Here is a 12,365-nt window from a genome sequence, read left to right on the forward strand (position 1 = left end):
CAAACCCAAACGCAACCCAGTAAAGTATTTCTGTTTTGCTCTTGTGCCTGAAGATACAAAAGTAGATGTTCTCTTAACTACGCTAGCAAATGTAAAGCTGTAAAGAACAATGTCCACTGAGTTTAGGAAAATGTTCTGCACTATTTTTCAGGTTGAAAAATACTTTATTCCACAAATATTTGAGTGAATGGCAAGGTATATCCACTATGTAAAAGCAACATATCTAAGTGTCATGGAACTGACCATTAGGAAAACTGTGACATTTAAGAGCACAGTAGTACAAATACAATTTTGGGTAGGTTATAAGAGTGTAGACCATAGCAAAATTCCTGTGAACCACAGCTAGAAGGCCGAAAGCATATCTACTAATGCTTTGTTCTCATCCACTTTTAGACATCCCATAACCAGTTCAGTAATTTAGTTAAGTATCACTAAAGAATTATGGACATGACACAGTTTAAAATTATGAGATTCCAAGAGATTCACTACATGCATCACCATATAAAAAAATAATTTTGCAGAGTTTCTTCTTGACCTATGTGTTTCATGTGCAACATGATTTTACCTATCAGAAAACTGCTGAGTGAGAAGTCAGCACCAACACAAAACACACAATCCTACAGCACTAAAGCCTAGTTTATTTTCATTTCTGTTGAAGTTTATAATTTTATCACCTGCTGGGCTGGTTTTTTATGCTCCTTATCCCTGCCCTACCTCTTCAACACCTTTTTATTTTTTTTAATCCAATAGAATTATAACAGACTTAGTGCAACAGTAAAGGCAAGCATTTCAATATGCAGAAGTAAAGATAATACAAGGTTATCGTACCCAGAGCTATATTCATTTAACTAAACTGACCACACTTTACAAATAACTGTATGCATGCATTACTACAGCAACAATGTTATATAAATCACTCAGCATAGCCAAGCAATTACTACTATGGGAAACTTTATCTTTTTTATTTACCTGACATTTTCTATCTATATGGTTTATTAAAATAATTTCCATTTTCTCTGCTTTATGTTATAGTTTTACAATACACTGTGGCTAACTCCAACACCCTCCATTATTTGCCCTACCAAATATGGAGAATTTGAAATGTTTTCACTAGAGAAGTTAATCTTTAGGAGATTTCCCAAGTTCTCAGCAACAAGTGACTTGAAACTCAGAGTGAATTACAAATGAAAATTTGGGGCATTTCTGTCAAAACATATAGAAACAGTTTCAGAAACCCTTCTAATGCTTTTTAAAAGTTCAGAACATGTGTTCTATTTTATACCAATAAAAGCACCACAAAGCTGAAAGTTCGGACATATGAGAAATTCAAATTTCCATTTAATCATCAAGAGCCAGTGTAAAAGGAGGATGCAAAATGCTACAATTATAGCAAATGAAGCAACTAATCTTTTAAGGAAGAACTACTATACAGAATTTACATGCCAAAGTCCCAGATTCAAGTATTTACAAAAGGTTCTTAAAAACAAACAAAAAAAATTACCATTATCAAACCAAAAATCACCCCAGTTATAGATCTATGAAACTAAAATCATATTAGTGTGACATTCCTGATAGCAAGGCACAAATTTGTAAAATGTTCACCATCTTACAGAAAGGAAGGAAAAGGAATTCTCCTCATCTGTGGAAATGCAGTGACTAAGTCCATAATATTTACAAATTGCTACTCCATTGGTGAGGCTTGTCCTGCTCATAGTCCTTCAATGTTTGTGCTATGGAGGACTTCCATCTTTTTAAGCAGCTACTCAGTCTTTTGCTGAGAAATAAAGGCCAAACTTTCAGTGAAGTAAGACAACTTAGATACTTTCACAGCTGATGTAAGCTGACTCATTTTACTTCTCTCCACACCACCTATTTTGCCTCACTGCTGATGCAGTAGCTCATATTCACAATAAAACACCTGATGAAATCACACAGCAGAGAAAGCAGCAGCACTTTCTCTCCCTGACACCACATGTGGCTTTCTGGATGTTTCTGGATGTTTCTCTCCCCTCTTCAGTGACACAACAGGAATATATTCTGATCTACAAATGCGAAATGGAATTGTGATTTTACAACATATTCCAGATGTCAAAAAAGCAGCTGTGTCACAGCCTGTTGGTGACCTGTTCATACTAGAGTCCATTTTTGTTTCTGTAATTTGTAAGCCACAAAGTCATCTAGAAAGCAAAACATCTGCAAGTGGTCTTCTCACAGAGAGCACTCCTAGGCATTCCCTTAGACTTAATTTTAATACTGCTTCAGGGTATGGATCTTTCTAATTCCAAAATCTAAAAGCCATGGAAGTAAACCATGTATCTCTAAATAAAGGGAACACAAGAAAGTCAGTGCGATGCATTAATTAAATGCAGGACAAATTATACTGGCTTTAATATTTAATTAAAACTATGGTATTTTACTTTCTTCCAAAGCTCAGGTTTTACTCTCTTGCCTGATAAATGCTGTTGGTCTATCTTCTCTTCCTGTTTCACCTGCTGAGAACTTTTGAAGTAAGGAAATACTAAATAAGGATCTGTCCAGAAGTTGACTGCATTACTTCAGTTTGGCAGAGAGATTTCTTTACCAAGAATCCAGCACTGAAAGACATTTTTGAATTTTTAAGGCCTGAAAATCTGACCAATGATGATTGCAGGTGAATTTTGATCCACCTCTATTTAGCAGCATGTTTGAGTTAGTGAACTCAGTCAATGAAGGGAACACTAAAATTTACATTTTTTTCCAGAAGTTCTAAAAAATAAACCCAGTAAAAATACCATTTCTCAACCATCTAGCACAAAATAAAATATACATGCTATCAAAATAAAAAAAGCTGGGTTTCAATTGAAATTACTCATGATTATGAATCAAACAAAAAATAATACCTTAATTAAATCCTTCTGCACATACTATTTGTCTCAAAAGTTTAATAAGCTGCACTGGGCCTGGCTGGAATGGACTTAATTGTCTTCATAGCAGCCTGTATGGTGTGTGTTTTGAGTTTGGGAATTTGTGATTAAAAGCTAAAACAGTGTTGATAACACACCAGTGTTTTGGTTATCACTGAGCACTGCTTGTACAACATGGAGGGGGCTTTGTGGGTTTTTTTCCTTTTCTTCTTCTCACTCTCCTCCTGCAGATAAGTAGGCTGGGGGTGTGCAAGAAACTGGGAGTGAGCACAGCCAAGACAGCTGACCCAAACTTACCAGAGGGATACTTCAAACGATATATCACATGCTCCCTAGTAAAAGTTCAGCAAAAGGAGGAGGATGGAAGAACCTTTGGGGCTACAGCCTTTATCTTCCCCAGGAATCGTTAGGCATGATGTAGCCTTGCTTTCTGTGAAGTGACTAAACCTCTGCCTCTTGATGAGAAGTAGTGAGTGAACACCTTGTTTTGGTTTGCTTTTGCTTGCAGCTTTGTCTTACCTATTAGGCTGTCTTTATCTTGAATTATCTTGAGTTATCTCACTTTTGCCCCTCTGATTAAACCCCACCCACAGCTGGGCTTAATGAGAGTGACTGGTGAAGGCTTAGCCTCCATATGGGGTCAACCTACCACATAAGAAAAATAAACCAAATAAATACACTTAATTTTATATCATTTTATTCTCTAGACATACATGACTATCATTTTAGATTGGAAACTAGAACTAGATCAAGTTATCTAAGATGGAAAATAGCAGAGAACCTGTCCAGCCAAGTAGGAAAAAAAAGAGACTCTCAGTGTCATTCATTAAATTCAGCAGGTCTGAAAAAGGCTTAAGAAGACAATATCTTCTCCCAGGCAGCCATAATCATTAAGAAAATTAATTAGCAATAGGCAGAAAACTAGAATTAAGTGCAGAGCATGATGGACACCTTCAGAAAAGGAAAAAGCCTTCCCTGAACATTAACATACTGATGAGGAAGAACAGAAAACTCAGAGGAAACAGTGTAAGAATGTTAGGTCACATATGGGGCAGGGGGGAGGGGAACAGGAGACAGAGACCATTCACCCCTGATGTTCATCTGGCACAGAGAGCTTTTATTTTCCAACCCCTCCTTTATATAGGGCATTTGAAAGACTCTGTCTGGATGTTCTTATTGGTTTGAATTCCACACCCCTTCAGATCCTGGCCAGTGAGGTGGCTGCAGCACTGGGAGATATTTACTTGCCAACACCCTTGTCAATCACTGTAACATAAGAACAATATGTAAAATTCTGTATTAAAATCTCTCCTATGTCTGGCTGGTAGAATCCTCTTTTTTTAGAAAAAAGGTATGGCCTCAGTTAGAGGGCCTTAGGAAGAAACCATTGTTGCATGAGTACCTAACTGATTAATACTGGACACCCATAGTATATTTATTACTTCTGCTGTCAAAGTTTTGCTCTCTATTGAAAGATACTTGGCACTCTGCTGCCAGCAGAAATCAGACTGGCACCTCAGAAAGTGTTTACTCGCAGTTTATTGTTATTAAAAAGAACCCAAAACAAATAAAACAACAAATCCTGAGCACTCAACAACTTGTATTTTTACATCTCCTGAGGCCTTTGTGCATAGCCAATGCATGTGCATCATATGTTCAGACATGTCTTTATTCAAATGTAAGCTACAAAATGGATAGTGCAGTGAGAGCATAGACCCTACCTCACAGTACTTTGCAGAGAGAAATATTTACAAGAACTTCAGCCTCAATAATGAGGAAGTTATCAGGCCTCTGAACTTCATCATTTCAATATCTAAATCTATAAGGGGTGGGGAAGGAGTCCAGAAGGCATGTGAGGCCAAGGGGAAGAGGAAGAAGGAAGAGACTCAAAAAATATTGCATTGTTTACTGAGATTAACAGATCATAACAAATAAAAATGGAAAAAACACTGGAGATAATTTTGCGATTCTCATATTGAAGTCTAGCTCTGATCCACTGCACTGCATACAGGTAATAACGATATTAAAAATGTGCATAATTCTGAGCATTTAGTGAAAAATTAGTATTGGGTCCCTAGGAGTCGCCCACTTCACTGTCATTCTCCATGAATTGTTCTACATCTAACTGTTGCAAAACAAATTAATCAAGACATGTTCTTGGGTGTTCTGCAGCTCGTCCACTAATGAATTCAGACTTCTTCACTTGCATTTGAAAGAGAATATGAAGGCAAAAAGGTTTAGGGATTTTTGTCTCTATAGCTTGTCTCATTATGCAGCTAAGTGTGATTTAGCCTGTGCATGTACAGTCAGCAAGCAGAACAAAACTACTAAGCACCCACAGCTTATCCTTCTTCAGAAGGCTAGTCATAGGTGGAAGGCCTTATTCTGAAGCTGTGTAAAAAGATTTCTGTACTGATGGGTTTCATCTGTTTCATTTCCAGAGGGCAGAATCAGGCACACTGTACCAAACAGACCAAGTCCAGGGCAGGGTGCAAAGAAAAGAAGGAAACCCCTGTCTCAAGATGAGTGAAGTTCAGAATAATCACAAACTCATTTGTGCACACAGGCAGCAAATCCACAGTTGGCAAAGTTATTCTATGAGAAACACATCACTCAACACTGCAAATTAACAGGCCCATCAGAGCTTCCCAATGAGAAAAAAAATCTTTCTTTTATCTACCTTGGATGAAGATGGAGTGTTTGGCATTCAAGGATAGTGTAATGGAGATATCCTACAAGGTTTGTCCTTATTCCGTCTCCTGTTAAGCACTGCCATCAGAAGGGGAGGAGTGATGCATGGTAGTCATAGCACAGGGGTCACAAGCATTTCCAAAGCTGAAAAGGCCAGGCTGTACAGCCCATCTGCCTTCATCATTGCTGCCAGAGGTTGAGATGTCTCTGTATGATTGAGATGAGTACTAAAAAGGCAATATGATAGCTGACCTGTTTAATGAAAGGTCCTTGCTTACAGTACAAAGACTGAAGTTAACACTGCAAAACGTGACATCATCAAAGAAAGTGAAGGAGACAAGAGGGAGTCTAAGATCTGAAGGCATTAAAAGCTACTTTTCAGCAAGTTCTCCTGGGTTAGGATTCCATCTCTTTCCCAGCACAGGGCTAAACTGAGAAGCAGAAATACAAAATGCAGTAGATTCCCTACATGACACAAACAGCTAGCATATGCCTCAGGTGGTAGAAAGTACCTGTCAAACAAAACTGAAAGATATTTTCAGCAGTGTACTCAAAATATTCTGTTGAGATAGAAGATGCAGAACAACCTGGTAACAGTTTTTTCAGAGAAGTTTGAATTCATTGCTTTTAGAGGAAAATAGGAGTGGATCCCCAAAAAGGTAGACAGACACTAGAAAGACAAGCTGTGGCAGGGAGCAGCAAAAGAACAGTGGCTGCCCATGGGTCTGGGGCACCCCAGCCACAAGCAGGGCAGCTACAGGGCACCAGGGAACCCCCAGCTCTGGGCACTGGGCACCTCCCTGGGGATGGGACAGTGATGAGCTGGGATGTGGGCCCAGCTGGGATGTGGACCCATGACTGGGTACAGCTGGGCAGGGCTGTACTGAGCTGGAGACCAGACTCTGCTGTGGCACTACTGAGGCAGGGCTGGGCAGGGATAGTCAAGGCTTCTGGCACCCCTAGAGCCACCACAACTTGCACAACACCCATCAGCAAGAACTGTAAACAACGAGCACATTGCAGTTTTTGGTTTAAATTTTCCAAGTTTCACAGCTACCTAATAAAATTTTACTTGCTACTTGTAAACCCTGTAACATCTTGTTACAGGTCCTCACATTTATTTGTTTTTCTAGTGTAAGAAGTGCATTGATTCCAGTGGCTTCAGTGTAGGTTTCACTGGAGCCCAGAATTTGAAAAATGGCTGTAAGGCTGAACAAGGGATATGTGAGCTGCTGAAGGAGACAGGTGATTTAGCAACAGCAGGCATAAATAATATTGATGTATTTAATGCCATCTGTCTCTCTACCATACCTCTGTGATTAGTGAAAGGGATCATGGAGATCTAGCAGAAGTCCATTAGGACTCAGGGATTAATTGAGACAATTCAGCCCACACAAGCTCATGGGATTCAATAGGCTGTATCCTTGCAAGGCTGCTCTCTATTATTTTGAAAGCTCAAAGAGATCAAGTGGTCCTGCGTGACTGGAGGAGGGCAAATGTTGTATCAGTCTTCAAAAAAGTCAAAAGGTAAGGGAACTTGAAGTTTCACTTTGATGTCTGGAAAAAAATCACAAAGCAAATCATTTTCAAGAGTGTTTCTGGGCACATGAAGTAGATAAGGTAACCATCTATTTAAGGTAGATTGTCATCTAGGCTAAAATTACTAGATTTGGGGATGAAGGGAGAGCAGTGGATGTCATTTACTTTCATCTTCAGAGATATTCTTGACTCTCACAGAACATGTATGCAATTTGTGATGTTATGGTCTGTATTGGTAGACAATTAGATATGAGAAAACCTGCTTGAATGATTAGTCTCAGAAGACAGTAGATAGCCCATCCTACTGTATCTGGAGGCTAGCAACAAGTGGAGCACCACAGAGGTCTTTCCTGGGACCTGACCTTTCTAATATACCTATCAGTGACTTGGAAGTAAGTGGCTGTACACACTTTCATCCAGTTTGCACATGCATCAAATTAGGAGAAAGAGCTGATATGCTTAGGAGCAGGACTTTGTTAAAAGGGATCTAGACAGACTAGAGAAATAGACTAGCAAGAACTTTATTAATTTCAAAAATGAAAAATCTGAAGTCCTGCACCTTGGAAGAAATGAGCCCTTACACAAAGCCAGGCAGTGGAGTGATTGGCTGGGAAACAGCTGTAGTGGAAAGGACCCTGGGCAGCCAGCCAGCAGTATACCCTGGCAGCAAAAAAAAGTCACAGCATCCTAGGTTGTATTATCATAGCTAGTAGAAAAAAGCATTTCATAGACCACATTTCAAACACTGCATCCAATTTTCCCCCCTTAATACAGACATTGATGAACTGGAGCAAGTTCAGCAGAGTTCAGTGGAGAGCTACTAAGACACTCAGGGGTCTGGAGAATTCACCTTGATTTTAGAAACTGAGCTAATTTGGCTTTCTCAGCCTTGGAGACAAGGCTTCAGAGGAACCTAGCTGCAGCCATCTAATATCTATACAGAGCTCACAGAGATGATGGATACAGGTTCTCCAAAATGATGCATGATGGGAAGAAGAGACACAGCAAGCATTTCAAATGAGAGACTGAGACTGAGACTGAGACTGAGACTGAGACTGAGACTGAGACTGAGACTGAGACTTAGACTGGGACTGAGACTGAGACTGGCTGAAGGCAATTTTTTTTCACCACAAGGGCAGACAGTCACAGGAACAGATTACTCAGAATAGTTGTGCAGTCTCCCTCCTTGGAGATTTTTAAGTATACAAAGTATATAAAATTCCAAGTAATCTGGTTTGAGCTCATACCTGATCCTACTTTGAACATGAGGTTGGACTAGAGACCTGTTTAGGTTCCTTCCAAAATCGATTATCCTCTGATGCTGTGGATTTTAGGTCCAGTATAGAAGGTCTTAAAATCTCTTTGAATTAAGGCTTTGGACTCCACACAAGCAATTTTTTCTAGAATGTGCTACATCATAAAATACATGACCAATCAAAATTGGAAATCACAGCTAAATCACGGAATCGCAAAAGCATTAAGGTTAGAAGCGACCTCTCAAGTTGTCTAGTCAAATCATTCTGCTCAAGTTGGGTCACGTAGAATAGGCTTCCCAGAGAAATTTTTCACTCACTCTGATATTAAAGTGAATTTCTCTCCTCTTCAGAAACCCTTATTTAAAACAAAACAAAACAAAATGCCACAGCATCCAGTGACTTCTTTACCTGCAAATATCAACACAGAAATCAATGATCTCATCTGAAGAGCAGCAAAAATACACTAAGAATTCCTAACAATCTTGGTGAAGTCTCAGGACTTTGGAAGTCTGAAAAAAGATGAGTAAAGCAAAGACACATGGATGTTGGGAAGGATGGATAAATATAATTATTCATAACTAATGCAGCCAGGAGAACAGTCCTCTCTGCTAGCCGGACAATGCCCTTGCCTATGGATGGGTCCAGGGGTCAAGTGCACTGTTCCATCTCACCCCCCAAAATGTATGGTTCACCCTGCACCTGTAACCCTCCCCTAAAACATCAAGTGCCTGTAACCCCATTGGCCCGAGCCTTGTTCCAGCCCACCCTGATAAGGGGTCTCTGAGGGGCCACACACTCTCTTGGAACTCCTTCCCCTCTCCTGGAACTTCCCCTCTCCTAGAGCACCCTCTTATCTCTCCCTTCCCCCATCCCCTCAAGCCTCACCACGTGCTGTGTCTGGCAGCTCGAAGCAGGACCTTTCCCCATCCCTAATAAACCTGATATCCCAAGAGCAGCCTGCAGAGATCTCTCGTCTCCATTCACCTAAACCGTCCTGGAGCACAGTGCTCCCTACACACGGAAAAGCAAAGATACATGGAAAACAAAATGGAACTGGTCTCAGGCAAACTTTTAAGCAGCTTAGTTTCTCCTAACTCATAGAAACATATCTGCAGCATATGTAGCTGTGTTGAGTAGAGGAACTGTAAACAATGCTATTGGATCCCCAGGCTGGAAATGTGAAATGCTCTAATAGCAGAGTAGATCAAGACTTTTTTGAATTTGAAATGTTACCTGGAACTTGATACCCATTTGTGCATTTTTCTTCATGCATTCTGAATGACAGTTTCTGTTCACCTTAATACAGGCATAGGAAGAAGTAAAAAGGCAATTAATTAAACAATATGGAGGAAGGACTTAGAAGTTTCCCTAAAGTTACTTGGGAAGGTGAATTTTAAATACATTACAGAATACAATTACAACTTTCTATGTATTGAGATAGTATATTTCTCCCTCAAAAAGGTTTACATGTTCTCACCTGAAGCACCGAATTATTTACTTAACAACTGATTAACATTTAATTTCATGATCTCTAGCCAATATTTCCCCTAAAACAAAGAAAATTATCATTGTTCTTATTAAAGATCAGGAGATTTACACTTTTGCTTTCACAGCTCAAGGACTATAATTATAATTGATATGTCAATGAATTCTTCTGTATCTAACATGTAGTGTAATGTTTCCCAAGTGAATTATAAATACAGACTTTATATTATTCCTAGGACTCTCCTCAAAGCTAAGTTTCTGGATAAATCTTACCTTAGCGAAACAATGACTAATCTCTAGCATATATGCAGTTATCTCTCTTTCTCATTAAAATAGATGTTATCTGTACCAATAAAGCAGCTTATCCCTGCTTCTCTCCTCTGGACATGAAATACCTCTGCTGCTGCCAGTACAACATTGCATTCATGTACGTTTGTCTCAAAGAGATTATATTGATATACTTTTTCCACTAACTCATATTAAGATAAAAGGAAATAGATTTTCAAGTATGTGAAGGATAAAGAGTTAATCAGGAATAATCAGCAGAAATTTACCAAGTGCAAATCATCCATGACCGACACAATTGCCTTCTATGATGAAATTATGAACTGCATCCTCTGAACCAGGGGATAGCACTAGATATGATCCACTTAGGCTTTCATAAGAATTTTGACACAATCTTCCACAGAAGCTCAGAAAGCTGAGAAACTATGAGCTGACTGAACAGTTAGATATATTAAAAACTGCCTGGACACTGCGGGCTCACAGTAATCAATGGCTTGAAGTCTGGATGGCAGTCAATAACACAATGAAAATCAGGGAGTTTATTCTGGGTCTGACATTGTTCCTCATCCTCATCAGCAACCTGGGTCATAAAGAAGAATGCACTTACTGGAAAATGCAAGGACAGCACCAAATGGAGGAAAGTTGATACATTGAGCAGTATAGTCTTAATTCACAGCAGTTTGAGAAACCTGTGAACTAGAGAAAGAGCAATTTCCCAAAGCTTAATAAGCAGAACTGCACTGTTCTGCACTTGGGGAAGAATAGCCTCACACACAAGTACAGGTGGAAAGTGGCTGCCTGACTGACAGCTCTGCTGAAAGTACCAGGGACCACGGCAGGTGCCAATGTGAATATGAGCCATGGGGCAGCCTCCCTGTGAAGCTGGAAAGCCACATTGAATACTGGGTCACACTGAGGAAGGTGCAGCCAGCAGGTCAAGAAGAACCTGCACTGAAGAGACCACATCTGGAAAGCTGTGCTCAGTTTGGGGCTCTGCTGCTCATGAAGGACTGAGAGGAGTAGAGTAAGGCCCAGTAGAAGGCTGTAAGGATGGCCATCGCTTGGCCCCTTAGAAGTGATTGAAAGAGCTGGCCTTGTTCATTCTGGCTAAGAGAGAAAGCTAACAGCAGCCCACAGCTCCAGTGACCACAGAGACAACCTCTCATCACATATGGCCAATGGCAAAACAAGGGCCAACAGGGAGTGGTTGCAGTTAGGAGGATTGAAGGATATTAAGAAAAAATTCTTCACTAGGAAGATAGTTGAGCACTGTAATATATTATTCACAGAGGTGGAATCTCCAGCTTCAGAGGTTTTCAACGTTCAGAAAAAATGGATCTAGGCTGGCTAACAGTCCTGCTTCAAGCAGATGGATGGACTTGATGGCCTCCAGGGGCCACTTCCAAACAAAATTTTAATGATTTTGTAAAAACTTTTGAAAAAAGTCACATTGACAAGTGCAATTCACTTTTTAGAGTAATTGCTTAGAAGGATTATGGAATGTTCATGAAGTTTCTTGAATAAATGCAACCAGTAAGAGTAAGGACTAATGCAAAACAGTAAGATCTCCCTTCATATTACCTACAATGAAAGTTGTATAGTTCAATTCTTCACCTATTCAGGACCAGCAAGCATTTACTGAATTACAAATCAACATGGAAAGGCAGTTTTCCATAGGCAGAATGTGGCCTAGACTTTAATCAGGGAAGAGCATGGAATGCCATTCCCCTTCTATAATATATTAACATATCTTTGTTTTTACAGCCATGGCACCTTCAACACAGGAATACCAAAAGTGTCTAATATTTGTTCAGAGAAAAGAATCATGAGCATTATTCTGTCAACATTTTGGCAGCTCTCCCATGCAAGATTTTTAATTTTTTTTTGGAACGAGACTGAAAAGGGTCTGACACCAAATAAAAATAAACTAAATAAAAATAAACTACAAATCAAAAGGGTTAATTTAAATCTGTAAGGAAGTAATAAGATACTGAATTTTACTCATGTCTTCCAATAAAAATGTGGTACAGCATTGCATTACAACTGTCAAGTAGTAAACATGTATCATTGTATTTGGTTTCTTCTTTCTGACTATAAAGGAAACCCCTGCATATGATGCCTGTCCTAGCAAACTCTCAGCTAAAAATCCTGTCTCCTACCATGCATATTATTTAATATCCGCATATGCCAGTATTATGCCAAATCC

The 12,365-nt window shown here is 39.5% G+C and overlaps 1 long non-coding RNA gene across 1 annotated transcript in view; it reads right to left on the reverse strand.

Annotated features, from left to right (window-relative positions):
- The window catches only part of LOC116183235 (uncharacterized), a 110,313-nt gene extending 99,665 nt beyond the window's left edge, over window positions 1–10,648 (reverse strand). The window contains exons 1-2 of the long non-coding RNA XR_004147807.2: window positions 10,622–10,648; window positions 9,623–9,685 (exon numbers count right to left, since the gene is read on the reverse strand). This is a non-coding gene — a long non-coding RNA (uncharacterized LOC116183235). The remainder of the gene's footprint in view (window positions 1–9,622; window positions 9,686–10,621) is intronic.
- Between the last annotated feature and the right edge of the window lie 1,717 nt (window positions 10,649–12,365).

The sequence above is a fragment of the Lonchura striata genome, chromosome 1 (genome assembly GCF_046129695.1).
Source record: "Lonchura striata isolate bLonStr1 chromosome 1, bLonStr1.mat, whole genome shotgun sequence".
Classification (NCBI taxonomy): domain Eukaryota; kingdom Metazoa; phylum Chordata; class Aves; order Passeriformes; family Estrildidae; genus Lonchura; species Lonchura striata.